At 33.5% G+C, this 14043-nt stretch overlaps 1 pseudogene; it reads left to right on the forward strand.

Annotated features, from left to right (window-relative positions):
* The first annotated feature begins 335 nt into the window (after nt 1-335).
* On the forward strand, nt 336-8231 carry LOC142633397 (putative disease resistance protein RGA4; annotated as a pseudogene).
* The last annotated feature ends 5812 nt before the right edge of the window (nt 8232-14043 follow it).

Genomic DNA, 14043 nt, shown 5'->3' on the forward strand with positions numbered 1-14043 from the left:
TTTTATTTTCCACAAGTATCATTCACATTACACTCTCAAACAACTCTCTTCTCCTCTGTTTCAACTTCTTTAGCATCTTCCTTCTTGCCATAGCATCCAATTCTTCTCTCTGCAAGTCAAGAGTGAAGCAACTCTTCACCTCCATTGACGAGATCAAGTGCATAGGTGCAACAAAAAAGGCCAGCTCCTTATTTAGGTCCGGAACAAGGGGTTTCATGCACCGATTTACCTACCGGAACGAAACGAAATTTAAAATCTTTCTTTAAAGGCATCAAATTACATGAGTATTATACTATCAAGTATCAACTTCATTTCCATACCACCACCTAGAGAACATGGCAGAAATAGCCAATGGCGTCGCAGGGAAGGTCCTGGAACAGCTTGGATCCCTTCTTTTACAAGAGATCAACTCGGCATGGGGCGTTCAAAACGATCTGATAAAGCTTGAGAGTACTGTGTCAGCCATTAAAGCCATACTCTTAGATGCTAAGGAGAAGCAAGCAAGTGACCATAGGCTGAAACATTGGCTAGGACAGCTCAAAGTCATTCTTAATGATGCAGAGAATGTGCTGGATGAATTTCAATACCTAATTCTGCAGAAGGAAGTAAGCAAGATATGCAGCAGTAGGAGCACTTTAAAAAAAGGTGTGTTATTTCTTTTCTGGTTCTAATCCAATCTCATTCCATTTTAAAATGGCACATGAAATCAAGGATATAAGGAAGAGCGTAGATGATATTGCAGCTGATAAGGATAAATTTAATATTTCTCAACAACTTAAAGATAGGGAAACAACAATGCCCATGAGGGACACCCACTCCTTTGTTAATCCCCCTGCTGTCTTTGGTAGGGAGGATGACAAAGAAAATATCATACGTCTTTTTTTGCAAGAAGATGCAGGCAGAAACGTCATTGTAATTCCTATTGCTGGGTTTGGAGGCTTGGGGAGAACCACACTTGCCAAGTTGATGTACAACGATGAACGGGTAGTTGGACATTTTCAATTGAGGATGTGGGTATGTGTGTCTGAGGATTTTAATGTTACAAGGCTGATAAAAGAAATCCTTGAATTTGCAGAAGGTCATGATAGTGGTAAGACTTCAAGTGTGGATCAGTTGCAAATTCAATTAAAGAGATCATTTAAAGGAAGGTAAATTTCTACTTGTTCTAGATGATGTTTGGATTGAAGATCGTGATAAATGGGATAAATTGAAAGAATTGTTAATTGGCGGTTTCAAAGGAAGTAAAATCTTGGTGACCACACAGAATGGCTCAGTTGCAGCTATTATGGGAACTGCTCCTACATACAATTTAGAGGTTCTATCCCCAAAGGATAGTTTTTCTTTGTTTGTCACATTGGTATTTAGGGAGGGAGAAGAAGAATGGTATTCAAACCTTTTAGAAATTGGAAAAGAAATTGTCGAAAAGTGTAAAGTGGTTCCATTGGCAGTGAGGACTTTAGCCAGCCTTCTTTATGCAAATGTCAATCAAAGCTATTGGGAATTCATGAGAGGTAATGAGATATGGCAATTAAAACAAAAGGAGGATGCCATCTTGCCCGTGTTGAGGCTTAGTTACAATCAATTGCCATTTCACTTGAAGCAATGCTTTGCATATTGTTCTCTTTTTCCAAAGGCTTATGAATTCAAAAACACTGAATTGATTCAATTTTGCATGGCACATGGAATTCTTCAATCATGTGAAAATCGAGAGTTGGAAGATGTCAGTAACTCATATATCAAGGAGTTGTGGTCAAGATCTTTCTTTCAAGATGTCGAGGAGAAAATTTTCTCCTTTTATACCTTTAAAATGCATGATCTTGCACTCTTAGTCATGCAAGGAGAGTTTTCAGTGATGACCAAGAATTCTGTCATTGGTGAAAAAGTTTGTCATTTGTCATTTTCAGAATGTGATCAAGAAGTCCGCATACACTTAAAGAAGTTGAGTAAAATGTGAACCATTATTTTTCAAATTCAACCACCAATGTCCTTTGTTGAAGCATGCATCTCAAGATTCAAATACCTGCGAGTGCTTAATTTATGTAATTCGACTTTTGAGGTGTTATCAAGCTCTATTGGTACTTTGAAGCATTTGAGATTTCTTGACCTTTCTTGTAATTTCCAAATTAGGAAACTTCCAAATTCCATTTGCAAGATGCACAATTTGCAAACTTTACGACTTCTTGATTGTTACAACCTTGAACGGTTGCCCGTAGGATTAAGGAACATGATCAGCCTTACGCATTTGTTGGTAACAACAAACCATACATGCTTGTTGGAGAATGGAGTAGGTTGCTTGAAATCTGTTCAGTTTTTATGTATATCCAGGTGTCCAAGGCTAAAATGCTTGTTTGAGGAGATGGAAGGGCACCTCACCAACCTTCGAACATTGATTTTTTTTGGATGTGAAAGTTGATCTGTTTGTCACTCATTCTCAAACACCTACCTGCCCTAGAGAACTTGATGTTTGCTAAATGTGATGTTATTTGTTTAAGGGAAGGAGAAGACAATCAGGATCTCAAGTTGAGCCTCCGAAAATTATCAATTTCGTTCCAGAATTTGGAGGTTCTGCCCCAGTGGCTCCAATTACTTGCCAAAACTTTACAGTGCCTACTTATTTTTGATTGTTACCAATTGGAGGCCTTGCCGGAATGGCTGCCAAGTCTGAAATCTCTGCAGAGGCTTTGGATTGTCCAATGCCCTAGGTTGTCATCGCTACCAGAGGGGATGCAAGGTCTCAATGCTTTAAAAGAATTGAGGATTGAAGGTTGTGCTGAATTGATTTGGAACTGCAGGCAGGAAGATCGGCTCAAGATTGCTCATTACCACATATTTATCTCAATAAATCCGAATTTTCATCGGAAGAAGCTGATGATGAGGTAAGGGCAAATTTGTGTTGTTATTCTTCTTTTACTATAATAATCTTGATGAAACTAATGCAGTCCAGAATGCTTGCTATGATTATTGATTAGTTTCTAAATTCAAAACCAAACTATTTTTTTTTCCTAACCTGATTCAATGTAAATTAAAATTAAAATGAGAAATATATTTTTGGACGAAATTGATTCTCCAAAACCAAAGGGATTCTCTAAATCTTTATTTATTTATACTCTAAAGCATTGAATCCTATTTTATACGTGGAGGAATTGACTCTTGTCTTTCAGGCAGTGAAGACTAGTCCCCGTTAGACGCGGAGGCAAATGATTCGTTCACATGCGCAACCAATCCGTGCAGCAGCAATTTTTGCACGTGCGGGAAAAGGTGCTGATTTTGATCCCAGCGGTCTTTTCTAAAAACGCTGGTTGCAATTTGGATTGGGACATGTAAACAAATAAATATATAATTCTTTTATGTAATTTGAATCAAGCTTGAACTTTGTGATGTAAATTAAACAAACATTTCTGTCATTGTAATTTGAATTAAGAGGTGTAAATAAGAACTAAATAAATAAACAGGGTGATGTAAAATACTTTGGTGACTACAATATTCTTGTTTATAAAGTGTGCATGCAATTGTGCCTATAGTCTTGTTTCATCAATTCATTTTTGTAAGCACCATGCCTTATAACGTGCTTAATTGATATTAAATTGTGTTAGGATTTTGATTTAGCAAAAATCAGTTGACAATATAATCTTAAATCATATTGTTTACACCTAGTTCTTTGTGAGGATTTGAAGCTACCTAACAAAAAAATGTCTTTCACGGAAGCTCTCAGTCCATACCCACTTGAGCTAATTTGGAATAATTTTTATTTTGCCCTCTAAAGTCAAAATCTTGCTATGATCCCCTAACATTAAGTATCTTTTATACTTGCTCGTCCCTCCAGTACATTGTGTCTAGTTGTCCATTAAGTGCCTGATTAGCACCCCGAGTCCCCGATCACACCCTCTATGCTTGTATTTGTTTTGATTTTGTACCCTTTATGTTTGCAACTGTTTTGATAAAATCTAGTGCTTAATGAACAACTAGGCATGACACATCGATGAAAGTGAGCAAATCCAAACGATGTCTAATGTTAGGGGAGTATATGAACATTCTGAAACTTTAGATGGTATAACCAAAATCACCCCAAACTTTAGGAATATAATTTATAATTTAGTCTAAAATAAGATAAAATAAAAACACAATATGACTTCTTCACCTTAAGAAATCTCCACTCATGATATTTTTAAAAATTAACTCAATTCAACATGTAGAGATCGAGTTAGGTTATGTTAGGAGGTTGCTTAGTGTGCATTAGGGGTTGTGGTTCATGTGGAAGAAATCACTGTAGAAGGATTCCAAAAATTTTGAGACTACTGTAGTACTGTGGTAGAAAGCCAAGTGGGTGTTTGCAAAGGTTACATAGAGGATCTAGATTTTTGTGAGTTTGGAATATTTGTAGTTACTCTTTCATATTGAACTAGTTGAAAACCCGTGCATTGCGTGACTTTAATTATAAACTTATAAAATATAAATTTTATTTGATAAACAATAACTATGTGAATTATCAATTATATAAATCTTTGTGACTTTAAATTTATTAATTAAATAGTGTGAACTTTTTGAGTTTTTATTTGCTTTAAGAAAATATTAATTATACATTTAATTACCTAAAGTAAACACAATGTGTAATTAGTAAATTTTACTAAATTGTAAGGACCAAAGATTCTGTAAGCCGAAACTCACTTAGAATAGTGAGCTAGTAGGGTTCAACTTAGGCCTAAATCAATAAATTTGTTCGAGAGGGAATCAAACAACAAGAGAGGGCTTAGTTCGAGGATGAGAATAAGGGAAAAATGCCTTGTTTTATAAAATATGCAAGTCAGTACATTAATACAAGCTTGCCAGAGGAGGCCAAAATTGCACAGATAAATATTCTATTCATGTTCTTCTCTCAATGATCTTTTTGCAATGATTTTTGTTTTTTGTCCAAATCCTTTTCTTTGAAAACCTTCTTTTTCTTATATACTCTCCTCTACTTCACATCTTGACCATCCATCCCTTCGTAACCAGCCTTCCCTCATAACACTTGTCTTTTTCTCCATTTGAAGAATGTGGTGGAAGGAGTCTGCTTAGCTGTGACTTGCACTGTTCAGGTCACTTCCTCATCAATACAGCTGATAAAGCTGTTGCCCACCATTTAATGCGGTTAGGAGGTTAGATACAGTGCATTCAATGCGGAGGCTACAGGCTACCTCAAACTAGAAACTTCCCCCACAATCTTTGATTCCCACTTAGTACACCTCAGAGTCCTTTTGACTTATCTCTTAACCTCCCCGAGCAACCCTCCTCTTCAGGCTTGTGGCTCATGGTGTTGTTACCCCAAAATGCGACTCTTAAACTTCATCTTTGGTCCTTGGGCACCCACATAAAATATAATAAATAATCAAAAGATCAAACGATGTATTAAGTATTGATAATAGATAAAATAATGAATAATTTCATCTGATTCGATGTTGTATATTCCTTTAAATTTCTTTTAAATAATTTTATAAATATTATTCAAGATAAGATATGTTCATGAATTTTACTATAAATCAAAAGATGAAAAACTTGAAACATTAGGAAACAAATAATATTCTTCAAGTAAATTTAAACCTCATGAATATTTAAATTCAGGGTTCAATATAACATTTATAATGTGATGAATACGTTATTTTCTACAGCTTCCAAGGCAATCAATATCAATATATTTTCTTGCAAGTTATAAAATAAAAAAATAAAAAAAATAAAAAAAACCTCATAATACAGCAATAAATTAAATTATGAAATTATTCAAAAATAGATATAAAAAAAAAAAGTTACATTGATTATTAAAAATTCAGTCAAATATTTTATTCCATGCTTTATGACTTCATGCTTCATCTTTGAATCTTGAAGGTCCAATGTTGTTAGCAACATGTCGGAAATATCATAAGTCATAATCCAATGTTAAAAAGATTCCTAACTCAAAAAAGCTTACATAAAATTGTGAGTTCAATCTAAACCAATAAAAATCTAGTAAATAAGAAAAATAAAGAAAATGTAATAATAATTTCCATCATCTATTCAAGTACAATGCTTTGTTTCTAATACACGCTTCTCATGCATATATCGAAATTAAACAATCTGATTAGATACGTTTTGATTTAGCAACAAGTTGGTCAATTTTATAAACAATTTTTTTCTTTTTCTAGCTCCAGTATTAACCATTGCTTACTATTCATTCTACGCAAACTCATTCAAAGGGGTAAAAAAACAACAACAACAACAAAAAGGAAAAATAAAAAACTTACATGTAGGGGCGAGTTAGTGAAGGGACCGAATCAATGCTCTTGAGATTTGAGAAATATTATCATCACCACTGTTGTGTTGTCAACCTTCAATATTTTTGGCCATTAAAAAAAATGAAAACCCATAAATAAACATCCAATTCAAATGTCATAAATCAACAATATATAAAAAAAAACAAAGATGATCAATTTTTGGTTTTCTAATTAACCTAAAAACCGTCCATTTCCTAACACTAATGAAACAAACACACTTCAAGATTAGGGTTAAGTTATGGTTGATTAATCGATAAATTTTAATTTAAAATTCATAAAATTTAAATAATTCAAAGTACTGCATATCATGACATAGATGAGAAATCTATAAGGTGCAATAAGTAAAAAAGCAATTTCTAAATTCATCAACAAAAAAAGCAATTTCTAATTATGTTAGCGTAAATTAACTATGTATGAAATTACATTCTTTCAATTGTTCGCACACTTTTAAAATTCTTCTTGACCACCTCGTTGTTTGATCTAAAAATGTCTTTACAAAGCCAAAATGGCATTCAACAACCTTTAGAAAAAAGTGAATGTAAACTGAAATTCATAATCATCTTAACCAACAAAGAAAAAAACTTTTGTTATCTATAACATAATTAGCCTTTTTTAACCATTAATTAGTTAGTCTTTGAGGTTGAAAAAATGAAAGCAAATAGCACTACAAAACACGCGGGTCTTAGGCCGTGTTTTTTCTAGCCGCGTTTGCAAAAATGCGGCCTAAGACCCTAGTTGAGCCACATTTCTGAGAAACGCACCCACAACACCAGATTTATGGCTGCGTGTGTTGAATGCAGCCCAAGCCCAAGTCTGTAGTTGCGTTTTTCTAGAATGGGCTGAAGCCGCGTTTTTAAAATGCAACTTCAAACCCATTTGAAACTTTTTTTTTTTTAATATATGTCTTGAAGCCGCGTTTATAAAACACAGCTCTAGGTCTGTCCTAAAGCCGCGTTTATTGAAAAACGCGGCCATAGTCACCCCTGAAGCTGCGTTTTAAAAAACGGGGCTACAAACCCTACTATAAATTAGAAAGAAACCCTACAAACCCTACAAAGACCCTTGCTCTGTCTAAGCCCTTCGAACCCAATTCCCTCAAAATCCAAACCAAACCACTCTCGATCACCTCTGAACTCGCCACCATCCCAGTCCTCTCCTTCACCGGCGGCAAAATCGGCGAAACCCAACTCGAACTCAAGTCCGCTCCACCCGACACCGCTCGCGCTGTTGTTCACCAAGGCATCATCACTGACCTCCAGACCAAGCGTCGCGGCACCGCCTCCACCCTCACCCGCACCGAAGTTCGAGGCGGTGGCAAAAAGCCTTACCCTCAAAAAAAGGAAAAAAAAAAAAAAAAAAACCCCTAAGGCACCGAATCTCCACTACCGATCGTACACACCGGCACTGCCTTGGGTCTCTCCCTCTCTCTCTCTCCAACTCTCAATCTCACTCAAGACACTAACAGGGCCGACTAACAGTAAGTTTTTTAAATTAATTGTTTTGATTTTTGTTTTAGGGTTTCCATTTTTGGATTAGGGTTTTGATTTTAGGTTTAGGGTTTCGATTTTGTGATTGTAGGGTTTCGATTTTAGGTTTAGGGTTTCGATTTTGGGTTTAGGGTTTCGACTAACAGTAATTTTTTTCCAATATGGGTCTTGCTCCCCTGAGGGATTCTCCACAAGGGTATTCTATTCCTGCACCACTAAAGGTGCATACAAAATTGCTTCTAGTGCTTCCTCTTCTCCACGAGGGTATGTTTCATTTTTTTAAAATTTCTTCTGTATTTTGGTGATTGGTCACTGATTGTTCAGTTTCTTATGCAAATCGATTAGTTAAGTTTATAAAAGTTTGTCACTGATTGTATTATCCATCCCTAAAATTTGTGTCAATCACTTTTGTTTTTGGTCGATTTGGTTTGTAAACCTTAAAGACAGTGTCTTTGATTGAGATTCTGTATTGAATTTGATAGTATGGGGTTTATAAGTTGCTAAAACAAATGCGAGAATTTTAATTTTTCTTCTCCAAATGATAGATTTGGGTATTTGGTTAATTATATTTTTATTGTGGTTTCCAGAAAAATGAAGTAACTTTTAGATTTTGGGTTTTTGTTCTATATGAGAATCCTGTTTGGGTTTCATTTTCTTGCGTTTTGTGATGTGGCGTTGGCTTCAATCATTTTTCTAAGGACCCATTTTGATTTTTTTTTTTAGGTTTTGAACTGAAGAGCTGTGCTCCTCTACCTACACTGAGTTCTCTCTACGTGTGTAACAGTGTAAGTCATCCACTCATCCTTCTCTTTGTTGGGTTTTTTTTTTTCTTCTTCATTTCCCTTGTCTTAGACTCCGATTTTTACAACTTTTAGGAACAACCCTTTTCATATTGATGAAAACTAACTACTTTGGATCTGATGGGTTGGTGGGGTTTTGTGTTTTCTAGCATGCAAACAGGGACTAATGGGTTTGTGTTGTTAGTGTCTGTTTTTCTGAGCATTATTTTAGTTTTTTTTTTTTTTTTTTTTCATTTGGGTTCTTGTTGCGAAATTGTATATAACAAAACAGATTGTAGAAATGTTGGATCTCAATTAGTATGATTGCTGGATTCTGTTTTGAGTATTTTTCTTGGTGTAAATGTCTAGTTTTGATCGGTAATAGAATTACTTATCAACAAATTTTGGTTGCATAGTTTTTTTTAGTTCTGCTTTACCATATTATTGTTTAATTTAAAATCTCCTCATTTTTTTGATCTTCCACCTTTTTCTCTATCTTTTTCCTTCTCAATTGATAGTTTGCTATATGTTTCTGTAATTCCCTATTAATGTTACCCTTAATTTCTATATGATAGAAATAGTGTCTTCTGCTGAATTTTAACTCCTATGGTTGGTGATGCTGTCAATATCTGTTATTATTCAAGTTTGGACTATTCTTTAAATAATCACCTGTGCCACAGCTTGTTACTAGTGTCTCTGCTTCTATCTGTCTCTGAATTTCTTTCGTTTTACAATGGACCATGTAGTTGGAAGTTAGAACTTGACATATTCAATGATGAAGTCAAATATTTCTCAAAAAAAATGAGAAAATAGAAGAGAATTTGCGACAAATTTTGGAAAAACAAAGTTTGTGATTAGGGAATGAGAGCAAAAGACTACAAACAAAATAGAAGAGAATTTGCGTTTAAGCAAAAAAAGTTTGTGATTGAGAAATGAGAGAGAAAGAACTACAAAAATAATAGAAGAGAAGCTGAGTTTAGGCATATAAATGTTTATTGGAATAGAAGATGAAAAGGTGTAAGAGAAGACAAAATTATTGTCTTCAATAATAAGTAACTGATATGAGAAAGAGAATTAGAATATAAATAGATAGATAACAAAAAGGCGTTAGAGAAGACTTTTTTTTTTTTTACCACTTTAGCTACCAAAATGTGTAGAATATAAATCCTTTGTACCACTTTTTTGTGCCACTCTATGTTTCACAAATCCTATGCAAATCCTCTATATCATTTTATGCATATCCTCTATATTAGGTAGAAGTTTACTGTCTTAAAATGTTTATGGGAGAAATTTATTGTCCTCATAATGGAGTAATTTAAGGAGCCCCATCTATTATATATAAAATGATATGGTGTATAATTAGATATTTAGATATAATATTTAAACTTAACATTTTTTTTGGTTGGCCCACCATCTTAGAAGGCAGCCTTTTAATCTTTTTCTTCCTTTTATTAGTATATATAATTAGATAATTATAAAATATTTTTGATTATATGCAACATTTTTTTTTTAAAGTGTTAGGTTCTAAGACCTTTAGGTTTAAATGTATTTGTTGAGTGCAGATCAAGGAAAGAATAAGTCTGTGGACTTGGAGCTATCACGTGGTCATGGTAGTAAGTTTCCTACTCGAGATAGCAAGGGGATGTTAGTGGTCTAAGTTGCTATTGTGTAAACTTCAATTCTTTCATAGTGGATTCAGTTTTATCTTGAGGATAACTAGGTTAAATTCTTCCCAGATTTTTTACCGGTTTGGTTTTCCTAGGTCATCATATCATTGTGTTCTATATATTTTCGCTGCTTTGTATGATATGATTTATTTGTGTTAACCTAGATTTGTATAATTTACCTAAGTTAATCACTTGGCTAAATAACTAGGTTAAACTGGTTGTGTTTAAGAGGTCTAAAAATGCACAAAAAGATAAACAGATATAACATTTAATTTGTATCCATACTCCCAATGGTCTAAAATTCTAAAAATCCCTTTGTCAAAGACTAGTTCAATAAGTGATAAACTCCTATGGAAGTATTCAATTTTTGGTGAATTCAATGTCAAAGCAACAAAATGGGGTTTGGGAAAAAGTTTGGAAGATCAAAGTGCCTATGAGAATTTGCAATTTTGTGTGGAGACTATTGCATGATAGCTTACCAGCCATGCTAACTTTGAAAAATAGGAGAATAGCTACTCATTCTAACTACCCTCAGTGTGATTTAGAGGAAGAATTCTCCACTCATCTTTTCTTACACTGCCCCTTTGCAAGGGCATGCTGGCACGGTTCAACTCTAGCAGCCTAGCTATCCATTCTTTTGATTTTCAAAACATTACAGTGCAGCAATGGGTTGCAAACTTGCTACTTAGACATAATACAAAGGAGGAGAAAGCTATGGGATACATGCAAATGATCTTTATTAATTTATGGGCTATATGGAAACATATGAACCCGGTTATACATGAAGGCAAAGAACCAAATCCTATTGAAGTAGTACTAATGGCTCAAGTACAAGGCCTATTTTGCTACTCAACTAGTCACTAACAAGCAGATCAGAAGATCAAAACCAGCGCCTCAGACAACAACAAGATAGTGGCAATTGATCATCAAGATTGTTGGTGTTAGGAGGAAGAGAACTAGGACAAGTGCTTATGCTTATGAAGCAAAGAATTTGCAGGGAGACATAATATTTTGTGGAGCAGCTAGCAGTTTAGCAAAGTCTGAGTATGGGGCTACGAAAGAAGCTATGATATAGGCGTCCTCAAAGCCAAAAATTATAGTTTTCTTTGAATTTTGATATTAACTAGCAGCAGATATTTGATCCAAATTGACAAGAAGAAAAGTACTGCCTCAACAAGTGTGAAAGGGATGATGTGTTAGGATGTGTGCTCTTAAATCCTATTGTATGATATTATGTATTTTATTATGTATGACATTATGTATGATTTAATGTTGTGTTTAATAAAATTATTTTGTTTTTATCTAAAATAATGGTAACATGAATACTGGGACATTATCATATAGTCCATGAGATGCATAGTATGTGATTTATGTGAAAAGTCACAGAAGATATAAATCACAAGTTCTTTGTAAACTTAGAATTCTAGTTCGCAGTCGGTGATGAAATTGGGCAATTCATCTGCGAAGACTATAACATATCAACTAAGATGATTTGTCTTGATCATGGAAATGGAAATTTCTAGTTGGTATGTTGATATGTTTTAAAAGTTAAAACATATTGAACTGGACCATGTGAGATTTATTATTCTTCCAACGTGTCAAATGAATAATAAACTCACGACTTATATTTGTATTAACTCTTAATTCTGAGAGCATAATAGACTTGATCATGAGGTGTAGGTTGTTTTAATATATTAGGAGTGAGATCTAGAGTTACAGTCAAAATCTCAGTATGTTGGACAACTACATTTAATGTTGATGGAACATATAGTCTCAAAATTGAATTCATAGTCTCTTAACGGAGATACAAAATATTCCCTTGAGATAAGTTCAATGGGTTTCTTATTTAGAATGTTAGGTCTAACTACTTTAGTAAATAGTTACTAGAGTATATATTTATGAAATTGGATTTCATAAATATATGATGAATAACTTAAAGGATTAAACCGAGTACTCAAGGATAAGATGTAGTAATTTACAAAATGGAAGTCTACATTCACGACTTTGTATTACTACGAATATTTTATGAAGGGGTTGCATGTACAATAAAGTTTTGAGATATAATTTATAGATAAAGCCTAGAGTGTAACTATATTTATATAGTGGTATTAAATATAGTTAATGGTAACTTTGAACTTGTCAAGAGTTGACAGAAAAGCCCAAGGCCCATTAAAGCTAGAGTCCTATTGGTCCCACTCCAAGCCACACACTTAAGCCCAATTGGAAATGCCCAAAAGGCCAGCCTAATTAGATAATCGGTTAGACACAAAGGGAGAAACATACAAAATTTTCTATAGAGAATTTTGTAAGAACACGATTGTGAAATGGTGCATGTTTATGTTAGACATTTTGACATTCTCCCTTTGGAACTGATTGAGAGACCACACATCTTGGGCGTTAGTGGAATTGGAGTAAAGACTGAAAGTGTTCTCAAGTGCTTCTGATCTTTGGAAAGTTTTGAAATTCATCGCTCCAATGTACACTCTCTTGTTCTCAAATTCTGAAACTTATATAGTACATGTTAACTTAAATGAATGAAGTAGATCCGTTAATTTTCTACTACGCACATGCATATTTCCATCATCATGAATATCATTTTTTGCATCAAAAAGTTAATAATCAAACCAACAACCAGAGTCATTGACAAGAAGAAAAGTACATATTGCTACTATTTCATTAGGAATTGTAGCAATTAATGACAGATACAATAATTTATTTATTTAGAACGTTTCTTGGAGATTCCAAGAAAATAGGAATCCATAAGATAAATTTTTATATTAAAGAGTTGGAGATTTTACCTTTTTCAAGGTTTTATCTAAAATGGGACTATAATCAATTTAAATAATTATAAATATGTCAAAGCTTTCAAGTTACATTTAACCCTTTTGTTCTTCTTATAATAAATGAGTAAATAGTAATTTGATTTCATACTCTTTCCAACAAAAAAAACTAGATACCATCACTGAATTATAATTTATAATAAGGCTCCTAACATCACGTCCGTAATTTATAAAAAAGTTTGAAGCTCTACCATTTTCCTCATTTTAGTGACCATAAAAAATTTATAAATCTAAAATTCAAAACAAAAATATACAAGCCCCAAAAAATAGCTCAACAACAAAAATTACTAATAGTAAAACTAAAAAAATTAAGCTCAATTAACCAATTTTATCCAAAATAAACAACCCAGCCATTTAAAAAATTCTAAACAAAAATAATTTTGTTCTTACCCATTAAAAAAAAATATATCAGCAACTAAGTAGTAGTTGTATTAGAGGTTAAAACCGCCGCACACAACTAATAGTAAGCTGCCCTCCTAACTCAAAGTTCTGACTCCTTCTCTGGTTACAACCAATTTTGTAGCTAAACTTTGTCTTCAAAATATTTATTTCTTATATTTTGAATGGGTAAGAATCACATAAATCTCATCAATTTATAAGCCTTTTGTTATAAATTTTTTAATCATTTTTAAAAATTTGAGCTAAAATAGATGAGCTCCTTGACAATTTCAAATATGGAGATGGGCTAAAATAGGTAACAGATTCTAAATATTTCCACTATAACCCTTGAATATTTTAGATTGCGGTCGTGGACATCAATTCACAGACTACGATCTAGGACATCAATTCACAAAATCAACAAATACATGCTGACGGCGTTGGCTAAAATTTCAATAAAAATATTATATAAATAATACAGAAAATGTTATGTTCATAACATTTTCACAACAAATATTAAGTGACAATTATTATTGGTTATTACTAATGGGCAAAAAAGTAATTTTGGTGGTGGATTCAAATTAGAACTAGTAACAACTTATAGTAGT

This window comes from Castanea sativa, chromosome 1 (assembly GCF_040712315.1).
Source record: "Castanea sativa cultivar Marrone di Chiusa Pesio chromosome 1, ASM4071231v1".
Classification (NCBI taxonomy): Eukaryota; Viridiplantae; Streptophyta; class Magnoliopsida; order Fagales; family Fagaceae; genus Castanea; species Castanea sativa.